Raw genomic sequence first — 11,278 nt, 5'->3', positions numbered from 1 at the left:
TATCTCCTCATATATTTATCTTTTTGTTTTTGGTACAGTCATTTAAGATCTACTCTTTTAGCAAATTTTAACTATACAATATAGTGTTATCAACTGAATCACTGTTATTATGCCTTAGATCCTTAGACCTTAGACTTTATTATTCTTGTAACTGAAAGTTTATATTCTTTTACTCATTTGTTTCCCCCATTGAGCCCTGGCAGTTACTTTTCTGCCCTCAGTTTCTGAGTTTGACTGTTTTTTTTTTTTAGATTCCACATGTATTTGTCTTTCTCCGGCTTATTTCACTTAGCATAATGTTCTCCTAATTCATCTATGTTGTCACAAGTGAAAGGATTTCCTTTTTTTTATTGGCTAATATTCTGTTATACACACACACACACACACACACCCACACACCCTACATTTCTTGATTCATTCTTACAACAGGAGGCATTTAGGTTGTTTCTATAACTTAGCTATTGTGAATAATGCTGCAGCAAACATGGGAGTGCACAATAATGGTTTTTGATCCTTTTAGTTATGTACCTGGAAGTGTGATTGCTAGATCATATAGTAGTTGTATTTTTAATATCTTGAGTAAACTCCACACTGTTTTCCATAGGGGCTGCACTAATTTACATTCCCACCAACAGTGCACTAGGGTTTCCTTTTCTCCATATCCTTTGCCAACACTTGTTATCTTTTGTCTTTTTGATGATAACCTAATAGGAATAAGGTGGTACCTCATTCTGGTTTTGATTTGCATTTCCTGGATGATTAGTGATGTCAGGCATCTTTTCATGTACCTGTTGACCATTAGTGTATCTTCTTTGGAAAAATGTTCAGTTCTTCTACCTATTTTTTAATTTTTTTTTTTTTTTTTTGCTGCTGAATTGTATGAATTCCTTGTATATTTTGGGTATTAATGTCTTATTAAATATATGATTTTCAAATATTTTTTCCCATCTGTAGGTTGCCTTTTTATTTTGTGATTGTTTCTTTTGCTGTGTAGAAGCTTTTTAGTTTGACCTAGTCTTACTCATTTTTGCTAATAACAGAACATTTAAGACTAGATTTTTCTTTGATAAACAGCTTTGTTTTTGGAACAGTCAACTCTTCCTAACTTTCTAGATAATTTGTAATTAATTTTGTTTAGATTTTTTCCCCAGGGGTTATTTAAAATAGTATTTATTCATTTCTAATAGTTCATATTTTTTTCCCTGAACTCTGTTTCTCTATTGGTTTACTTGCCCTGGCTTGACATGGGAAGAGGCTCTTGGCTTCTGCAGTTTATTGGCGTCTAGGCATCATTTACAACCAAAGACAACTAATTGTGAGACAAAGAACTGTTAGGATCAGAAGAGTAGTTGAAAATTCTTCACTGAAAATGTTGAAATGGGAATCTAGGTCAAAATGGATTTGATGATTATAGTGCTAGGCCTGTTCCAGAGAAAAATGGAGTCAGGTTTGCCTAGCCAAGATCTGGAGACAGATAGCAAGGAAAGGAGGACAAGTCTGCCAATTCAGACTCAAAGATTAGAAACTAGACTCAAAGGGAGAGGTGATTAAAAGGGGAAAGTCATTTTGAGAAAACTAAATTCCCAACACCTTGGTAATGGCTCTTGTAGCTTGTGACCCATGCTCATTGGATAATTCATTAGTGTAGCTCAAATGTAACTCTTAAGGCAGTATTTTTCAAACCGTGTGTTGTGGCATGTTAGTGGTGAGTGACTAGCATTAAATAATAAAAATAGCATGTGTATGATATAAGATGTATTTATTTCATGGTGCATCAAAGGTGAAACTGAAGAGTTTGAAGAAAATTACTGTATGAAATGTGAGAACAGAAAGGAGTGTTATTTAAAAATTAATCTTTTTCCATATAATACATGATTTTAAACATATAACTAACTAAATATTATGAGTAGGATATGATAATTTCATTTACATCTTTAGAAGTTTATTTATTTTAGTTTATAACTTCAGAAGGTTTTTGGGTGTCCTCTCACCTGGAAAATGTGGGAAGTGTCTTACATTCAATTTCTATATGCAGGCATATATTCTAGTCAAATTATCTGTCCAGACTGAGGAGTGGTAAGCATAAAAAGAAGTATTGGAAGTGCATCTGAGTTGTTTCTTTATGTGTGGCTAGATCTAATCATACATTTATCATACATATCCTTTTAATTGAAATGGAGGGGCTCTTCAGTTCTTTTATGTACAACAAATAGAAAGAAACTCATTTCAAACATTTATTAGTTAGAGAAAGGAAAAAAAAAGGTTTTCCCATCACTGGCATGCATTTACTTCTCTTTGGTGGTGCTAATATACATTGTTTATTAAAAAAGACCTTTATGGTACTTCATGCTTAAATAAAGGGCTTTGAATTAAATTTTTAGTGCTTGTTGCTGTTATGTATGCTCTCTGAAAGATACACAATCATAGTCTTAGGGAGTGAATTTATGATTACTTATTTGATACTTGCCTTGATAACTCTTTAAGCAAATGCCATGAGTAAAAATTCAAGGCTGCCCAGCAGATTAAAAAAAGTGATTTTTCATATTATTAAGTAATTATTATAATTTAAAATATGCTATATACTAGGCATTTTTAGTGCCTTTAGTATGCTTTTACTACAAATAATTAACTTTCGTAAGACTTCATAGAAACACATTTGTAGGGTAAAGAATAATATACTCTATGTCAAATTTTCTTACGTATAAATCATTTAATTCATTTTAGCATTATATCATCACCTTGTAAAAGGTTACCTTTATCCATTTCATAATTTTGAATGAATGACTAATCTGTGCCTGGTATTCCTCAAAACTATAAATTAATTTTTAAAATTATCAGAGTCCAGATACTGTTGGAAATAAAATTAAAATCTCATTAATAATGTATTTTCAATTTTCTCACATTAGTTTTAATTTTTATTAAATTTTTACTGCTTCTAGCTTATTCTTTCTGGACAACATTTTAATCTCATCACTCAAATGAACACAGGGTAAACAGTAGCCATGTGCATGTTTATGCCCAGTCTCATGTGAATGGGACCTCAGATTGCTTGCATTCTGCACTTCCTGTATTGATTTTCAGACAATGATGTTAGATCCTTTTGATTCGTTTACACATTGTTATTGCTCCTTTAATGGATAAAGACTTTTATTTAGGATGTCTTTGTGGTACTAATAACTGGTAAGTAGTTACTTACTAACTTTTCTTCATAAATTATCTTGCTGGCAGTTTGATTACTTTAGGGTTGTTTATATTTCTTAAAGATTTACTTGTGTGGATGTGTGGGTATTTATCAAGTCCAGAGCACATTTATAGAGTTCACTGGGTGATACAGAGAATTGGGTAAGTTTAGGAAGAGATGTTGGATAAGATGTTTGTCTAAAGGGATTTCTTTGGTCAAATATGATTGCATTCTGTCCCAGTCCTGAGGCATCTATAATTCATCCACCAAAACAAGCACCATTAATGTTTAGGTGTAATTTCTTTAAGTCTTTCTTTTGGGTGTAGATTTTAGGAAAAAGTCATCATAATTTGTACTATTTAAAGATAAGTCTTAATTTCATAGGTAATAGAAATGATTGTGTACTGAATAAGTTTCCTTTATATTAAGAATAGAATGAAAATATTTTTAACTAGAAGAAAATTTAGTGTGTTTGAAAGAGTAGTAGGTCTAAGATTTTTGTCTGAGGTTAAATTTGGTTCAGAAATTTAACCCATGTAAATCATGGTCTAAGTAGTGGGGACTATAGAAGATGATTAAGTTTGAGTCTCACTTTCTGTAAAAATCATCTGAGGTGGGTTCAATTGTGTTATTCTCAGTGGTACCATCTTTACCGTCAAGTGTGGTTTCATAAAATGTGCTGGGGATAAGTGTTGAAGTGTCATCGGCTATGATGATAGTATTGGTTGTCATAATATTTGGAGTTGGTATATCAGGAGGGTCAGTGTCATCAAGCGTGGAGGAAGCAGCTGTAGTAATATGGAAAGGAGTTTGGGGGGTGTCAGGAATGTTCTCTTTGGTGGAAACAGGTGTGTTGGATGCCTCAGCTGAAGTGATGTAGGGTGCTGCTGTGGTTGCTGCTGTAGTGGCAACAGGCATGGTGGGGGCTGGTGAGATACTGAAGGAAGGAGTGGTTGAGGCACCAGAGGTGGTGGTTAGAAGAACTGAAGTCATTGTGGCTGTAGCTGTGGTGCTCATAACAGCAGACCTGGTGGTGAGACCAGGTGTGGCAGTGGCAGCCTGTCTGCTTGTAGAAGTGACAGGAGTGGTTGTAGAAGCTGGTGTGATGGGATTAGTTGAAGTAACGATGGTGCTGTGAGTGGCAGCGTGTATAGTGTTTGTAGATGCTGGGGTAGATTCCCCAGTGGTAGGAGAAGATGTCTTAGAAAATATAGTGGCAGCTGATGTTGAAAAGAGACTGGGTGTGGTGCTTGTCTCTCTGGTGACAGTGGTGGTTGTGGGAGCAGATGTGGTAGGGACAGATGTGGCACCAGAAGTAGTAGAGACATTCTGTGTGGTTGAGGAAGAAGGTGTGGTCAGAATGGTCAGGATGGCTGTGGAGGTGGCTGCAGCAGGTAAGCTGGTGGAAGGAACTGTGCTAGTGGCACTTTGTAGGGTGCTAGGAAGGGCAGAAATACTTCTGGTGATGGTAGCAGGTGATGAGGACGAGACCATAGTGGAGATGATGGGCTCCATGGTAGTCAGCCTGGAGGTGGCTATGGGGAGAGAGGTAGAGGCAAGTGTTGTAGTGGCAGAAGTTGTGGTGTCAGCCTGAGTGGTGGTTGAAGGGGAAATGGTTGTAGTGGCAGGAATGGAGCTCATAGCAGAGGAGATAGAAAGCACAGCTGTGTTGATGGCTGACTGTGCGGAAGTAGAAGGGGCAGGTGTGCTTGTTTTAATGGGTGTGACAGTGGCAGCAGTGAGGAATTGCCTTCAGCTGTGGAGGTGGCAACATTTGTGACAGTGGTGGTTGTGGTAGTAGGTGTGGTAGGGACAGATGTGAGAGCAGAACTGGTAGAGACAGACGGTGTAGTGGATGATGAAGAAGACGGCGTTGAGCGGGCCGGAGCCTGCTGGTGGCTGCCGTGGATGAGTTGGCAGGAGGAGCCATGGTAGTGGCACTTTGTGAGGTGCTGGCAAGGCCAGGAGTACTTGTGGTGATGGTAGCAGGTGATGAGGAGGAGAACACTGTGGAGATGATAGGCTCCATAGTAGTCAGGCTGGAGGTGGCTATGGGGAGAGAGGTAGGGGCAGGTGTGGTGGTGGCAGAAGTGGTGGTGTCAGCCTGAGTGGTGGAAGAAGGAGCAGAAGTTGTTGTGGTTGTGAATAATGTGCTGGTAGAAGTAGAGGATAATATCCTGGCTGTGGAAGATGGGACAGAAGTGGTTATGTTAGAAGGAGTGGTGTTGGAGGTGGCAGGGTAAGTAGAGGTGGAGGCTGATGTAAAGGGAACACATGCGTCTGTGGTAGAAATCAGTGTGGAAGCAGTGGTGTCAGCATCCTTTGTAGTCATGACGGGATTGTTGGTGGCCGCAGATGTGGTACTTGTGGATGTTGCTAGAGGTGCTTCAATTGTGGTGGAAGAAACCAAAATATTAGTGGCCTCAGGTACTGTTGTGGTCAGAGATGCAGTGGTTGTTGCAGGAGCAAACATGGCTGTGGCGGCTGTGGTGATGGCAGAACTAGTAGTGACAGACTGTGTAGTGGAAGAGGGAAAAGAAATGGTTGTGGCAGCAGGTGAGCTGGAGCGCTCATCAGTGGTGGTTCTGGGCTCTGAGGCGGTAGAAGGAACTGAAGAGGTTGTGGCAGAAAGAGTGGTGACAGAGGCAACAGTGGTAGTGTCAAGGTCATAGTCGGTAGTAGTGCCATCGACTGTGCTAGAGCTCAGTGTTGCCATATCATCTGTGGTGAGCAGGGTACTTGGTACAGTATCAGTATGAGAAGTTGTGGTGTCTTCTTTGGTAGTAGAGTGAAGAGCAGAGGAGTCAGATGAAGTAGTGGAAATAGGATTCACAGTGATTTCACCTGTGGTTGCAGTGGATGTTGATGAACTGAGGGCAAGAAATGTGATGGAAGCTGGCCACGTGCTAGAAGATGTGGAAGCAGCTGATAAAGTTCTGGTGGCAGCAGGGGTGGAGACAACCGGGATGGAAGGAGCAGGAATGGGGGTTGGAGAAGTGATTGCAGCAGCCTGGGGGGAAGTGTCAAAAAATGCAGTGGTGGTGTTGGCAAGGTTGGTACTGGTGGCTTCAGTGGGGCAGACGGGGAGGAGGGCTGTAGCTGTGGTCACCTGTGTGGTGCTAAGAGGAGCAGACACATTTGTGGCAGCTTGGGTGGTGACAGAAGCAGCAGAGGAGGGAATGGCTGTGGAAGAAGCTGTGGTAGGAGCCTCTGTGGTCATGGCAAGCTTATTAGTGGCAGCAGAAGTGATACTTGTGGATGCTGCTGCTCCAAGTGAGGTAGATGAAGCCGATCGACTAGTGACACCAGAGATAGTGGAGGCAGCGGCTGTGGTTGGAAGCACAGCTGTGGAGGTGGCAGCTTGAATGGTGCTGGAAGGAGTGGAGGTATCTGAGGCAGCAGGCAGGGTGCTTACAAGATCCATGATAGTGGTAGAGGTGGTTGTAGGAAGAGCAGTAGAAACAGTTGTAGTGGCAGCGGGTGTGGCCAGGGGCACATCTTTGGAGCTGGAGGACTGTGTGGTGGCAGGTGAGGTATAGGAAGTAGCAGAGGTGAAGTCACTTGGGTCAGGTTGATAATCAAATGTAGTGTCAGCAGGTGTGCTGGTGTCCGATGTTGATGTAACCTGTGCAGTGACCAGGGTTGTGTCCGTGAATGAAGCTGTGGCATCTGTTCTGGTAGTCACAGGCAGGGTATCAGGGACAGTGATAGTGGTGGAAGTAAGATCCATGGTTGTGTCAGGGATGACCACTGTGGCTATTGTTCTAACAGCAGCAGGCGTGCTGGTGAAAACCTGTGCTGGGGCCATAGGAGTTGCAGTGTCCTCAGCGGTGGATGTGGGATTGGTGGCAGCAGACGTGCGGGAGAGAGAAGATTTGGTAGTGGAGGTAGAAGCCGCTGAAGAAGAGGTAGAAGGAGCAAGAGTGTTAAAAACAGCAGATGTGGCAGAGAGACCTGCTTTGCTGGGAGCATCTTTGTGGGAAGAGGGGGTGAAGTGACTTTGGGGGCAGGTGTGGTGGGGGCAGCTTTAGTGGCAGCAGATGTGTGTCTTGGTGATGCTGTAGGGAGAGAAGCTGTGTTTGTGGCTGGCCTCTGTGTAGGATCTGCAGCTCTTTTAAGGTGCTTCCGGCCAGAGCGGTCGTGGTGACCGAAAACAGTGTGGCTGTGCTGGCAGTTGAAGCAGTGGTAGTAGCAGGTATAGTGGTGGTTACTATAGACTGGGAAACTGATTTTGTGAGAGGGGATGTAGTTTTTGTCACAGTTGTTGAGAAATTCGAAGCAGGACTTGTTATTGAGCTGGTAGGCTTGATGACCTTCGTGATAGTACGAAGGGATTTAGTAGTTTTCACTACGGATTTGGTCATTTGGGCAGATTTATAGTAGAAGGGCTGGTGGAGAGAAACTTGGAATTTCGGTCGGTTTGAGTGATATAGCGGCAGAGGAACTGGTGTCAGCTACAGTATTAATAGTGGTAGTAAGTTTGCTGGTGGGTGCTTGGGGCTCAGTAGAGGTGGTCGGTTTTATAGTAGAAATCACAAGTTTTAAAGTTGTGGATTTGGTTATGAAGGCAGCAGGCTTAGAGCTGGTGATGGATTTGGTGGAGGAGATAACTTCGGTTGTGGTAATAGCTGTGATTGGTGTAGAAGGTTTATGAGTGCTGGAAGATTTGGTGGTAGGGGCTGCTGACTTGGCAGTTGTGGAGGATTTGGGAGTATTAGTCACAGGTTTGGTGGAAATAGTAGATTTTGTGGCTCTAGCTGTTGGATTAGAAGTTGAGGAAGATTTGGTGATAGAGGCCAGTGAGTTTATGGTGGACTTTCTGCTCGTTGATGCAGGTGGAACGGCTGCAGAAGCTTTGGTGGTCACTAAAAACAGTCCTGAGGATACAGTTTTAGAGGTTGTTGGGTTAAGGTTTGTTGGCAACTTTCCAGGCTGTGTGGTATGAAGTACCCCTGGGTGATGCTGCTGAAGTCCAGGTTTAGGTTTCAGTGCTGGCTTTTGACCAGATCTGCATGGGCGAAGTTGGGGCTTTTTACCTGGTTGCTTTCCACAATGTTTGTGTGAGTCAGGATGTTGGATGGGTTTATGTAGATGAAGATAAAGTGGGTTAGGATATTGTTTTTGTATAGCAGGATGCTGGAGTGAAGGCACATTTGGTCTAGGTATTGGTTGACCAGGGAGATGAAGCTGAGGACCTCGTTGGGGAGGTCTTAAATAACAAGGTGGATTCTTTGCCTTGCTGCTTTTTTTCTTTCGCTTGGTTGTTTTTGCCTTAGGTTTTTTTTGGCTAGATTGTTTTCTTATTGGTTTACTCAAATGATGCCTCGAGGGCCCAGTCTGATGATGTTTGGGAATATTTGGGCTAGTTTTTACTTGGCTTATTTGTTGCTTTATGATTGGATTTTTATGAAGTTTTTTTGGCTGGATGTTTTCTTGGGACTTAATGGTTGTAGTTTGGTTTGACTATGACCTTTTCTTGGGCCATTCAGAATTGAAGGTAGTTTTAGGGTACTTTTGGCTTTTGTTGAAATTTGTTCCTACAGGAAAGTTTAGGTTTCTTTGATAACTTTTTAGTAGTTTTGCCTGGCTGATATTTGCTAATTCTAGGCTTTTTAAGAGCTGATGAGTTCCTATGATTTGAGAGTTGTTCGTAGCTATTTTGTAGCACAGGAGATTTTTGAAGAGGTCTTGATTGGCCAGATGGACAGTGTCTATACACAGGTCTCTGTTGGCCAGGTTGCTTTTTTACCTTTTTGGTTCTTTTTGGTCTTTTTTCAACAGGTTTCAGCTTTCTAGATTGTTTAGCAGCACTTAGATGACATTTCCTTTGGTTAATTTTCTTTTGTATAGGAGTCTTTTTTGGACTAATTTGTTGTTCCTTGTTTGTATTATTATGAGGCTTTGATAGAATATATATTTTCTGTGAACCTAGTGCTTGTGGTTTAGTTTGGTGCTGGCTATCTCCTTTACCAACTAAAACTGCAGGTGAATTAGATCTTTTTGGATTTTGCTGAACTTTGGTTATAAAGTGAGGTTTAGGTTTTCTTGGAAATTTTTTAACTTTTTCTTTGCAGAGATTGGGTTTTACTAACTTTTGGGAGAGCTGTTGAATTCATGTGGTTTGGGAGAGAGTTGACATTTTGTATGTAATTTCTTTTACCAGGTTTGGGTTGACCAGGTTGGTGATGTTGGGGTCCAGTTAGGTCAGGTTTATGTTGACCAGTTTTCTGCTTTACCTTCTTACTTCTGTTGTTTCTGTTTGCTCTAGCCTTAGGTTTTGAGATTGGAGTTTGTTTGATTTCAGAAATAATGAAATGATGTTTTCTCTGGTTGGTTTGCTTTTGTACTGGAGTTTTTGTTTGACTGGATTGGAGCTTGATAGTTACATTTTTATGAAGTTTTGATTGATCAGCTATTTTTTGTAGTTTAGGTTGGCATTGACCAGTTCTCTTACCAGTTGAAGATGTAGATGATTTAGACTGTTTTGAGTTTTGTTGGACATTGGTAATAGAATGAGATTGGAATCTCTTTGCTAATTTTTTAGCAGTTTTTTTTATTTTGGTCAGATTTGGTTCTTTTAAATTTTTGGTGAGCTGTTGAATTCCTGGGGCTTTGTTGCATTTGTTGGCTACTTTGTGGTACAGGAGATTTTTGATGAGAATTCGGTTGACCATAAGAATGAGGTCCAGGTGTGGTTATCACTAGCCTTTTTTGTCCATTTGCTTTTGTTTTTGGCTTAGAATGTCTGGTCTTTCTTATTTCGGTAGTATTAAAATGGCCTTTCCTCTGGTCATTTTGCTTTTTTGTAGAATTTCTTACTTGATGATGTTTAATAACTGTATTCTTCTGATGATTTGGTTGACTGGATATTTTTTGCTGGCCTGATATCTGTGGCTTTGCTTGTTGATGATCATGTAAAAATGAAGATACTTTGGTTTGGCTTGTGTTCTGCTGAATAATAGTCCTCATGGGAGATTTTGATTTCTTTGGTAATTTTTTAGGTGATTTGCCAGTATGAGATTTAAATTTGCTAGATTTTTTGTTAGCTGTTAATTTTGTATTATTTTGTGGTTGGTGGCTCCTTTTTTGTGAAAGAGATACTTGATTAGGGTTTTGACTGACCAAGTTGATGGTTTCTAGGCCTAGGTTTCTTAGGTCTCAGCTTACTGGTTTGTTGTTTTGTCTCTTTAGGTTTGTTTTGTCTATCAGGTTTGGGCTTAGGTTTTGATAATGGGGTGTGTTTTGTTTGGGAATTCTTGAAATTATATTGTCTCTGGCTAGTGTGCTTTTGTAAAGTAGTTCTTATTTGAGTACTGGCATGTTGCTTCATGGCTTTATTTTTTGGAAATTTTGATTTACCAGATGTTTTCTGTGGACCTAATGTGTGTTGCCTTGTTTGACGTTGGCTATATTTTTTACCAGTTGAAGCTGCAGATAACTTCATCAAATCTGAGTTCTGTTGGTTATTTACACTGGAAGGAGATTTAGATTGTCTTGGTAATACTTTAGGAGTTTCGAGTAGATAAGATTTGGTATTGGTAGATCTATTGTGAGCTGTAATATCCATGTTATTTTGGAGTTGGTGGCTTTTTTGATGTGTAGATTTCTGACTAGCTTTTCGTTGGCTAAATTGATGGTTTTTAATTCCATTTAGGTAATTTCTCTTTGTAACATGCCGTTCTTTTGTGTGTTTATTTTGATTTTGTTCAGATAGTTTTGACTGAAATTTTGGTTGTTTAGGTATTCTTGGGTTACTTAAAAGGTTTAGCTTAGTTTTGGGCTTAACATTTCTTTGGGATGAAGGAAATTTGGGTTGATCTACTTTTGAATGTAAGTATCCATGAGAGGTATATTATTTTTAATTAACTTTTGAGCAGGTTTACCTGCATCAGATTTCGTAGTTCTAGATCTTGGTTTAACTGGAAAATTTGGATTATATGAGGGTTTTTGGTTATTTTGTTGTACAGCAGAGCTTTGTCTAGATTTTATCTTTGGAGATCTCTTTGGACCAGTGGGATTTAAATGGGCTTGGGAGCCTCCAGATCTCTGTTGTGCAGATGGATTTAGCTGAGTGGGAATCCTGTCACTTTTCCTCAA

Source organism: Mustela erminea, chromosome 2, assembly GCF_009829155.1.
Source record: "Mustela erminea isolate mMusErm1 chromosome 2, mMusErm1.Pri, whole genome shotgun sequence".
Classification (NCBI taxonomy): Eukaryota; Metazoa; Chordata; class Mammalia; order Carnivora; family Mustelidae; genus Mustela; species Mustela erminea.
The sequence above is the reverse complement of the archived record's forward strand: the minus strand, read 5'-3'. Positions refer to the sequence as shown.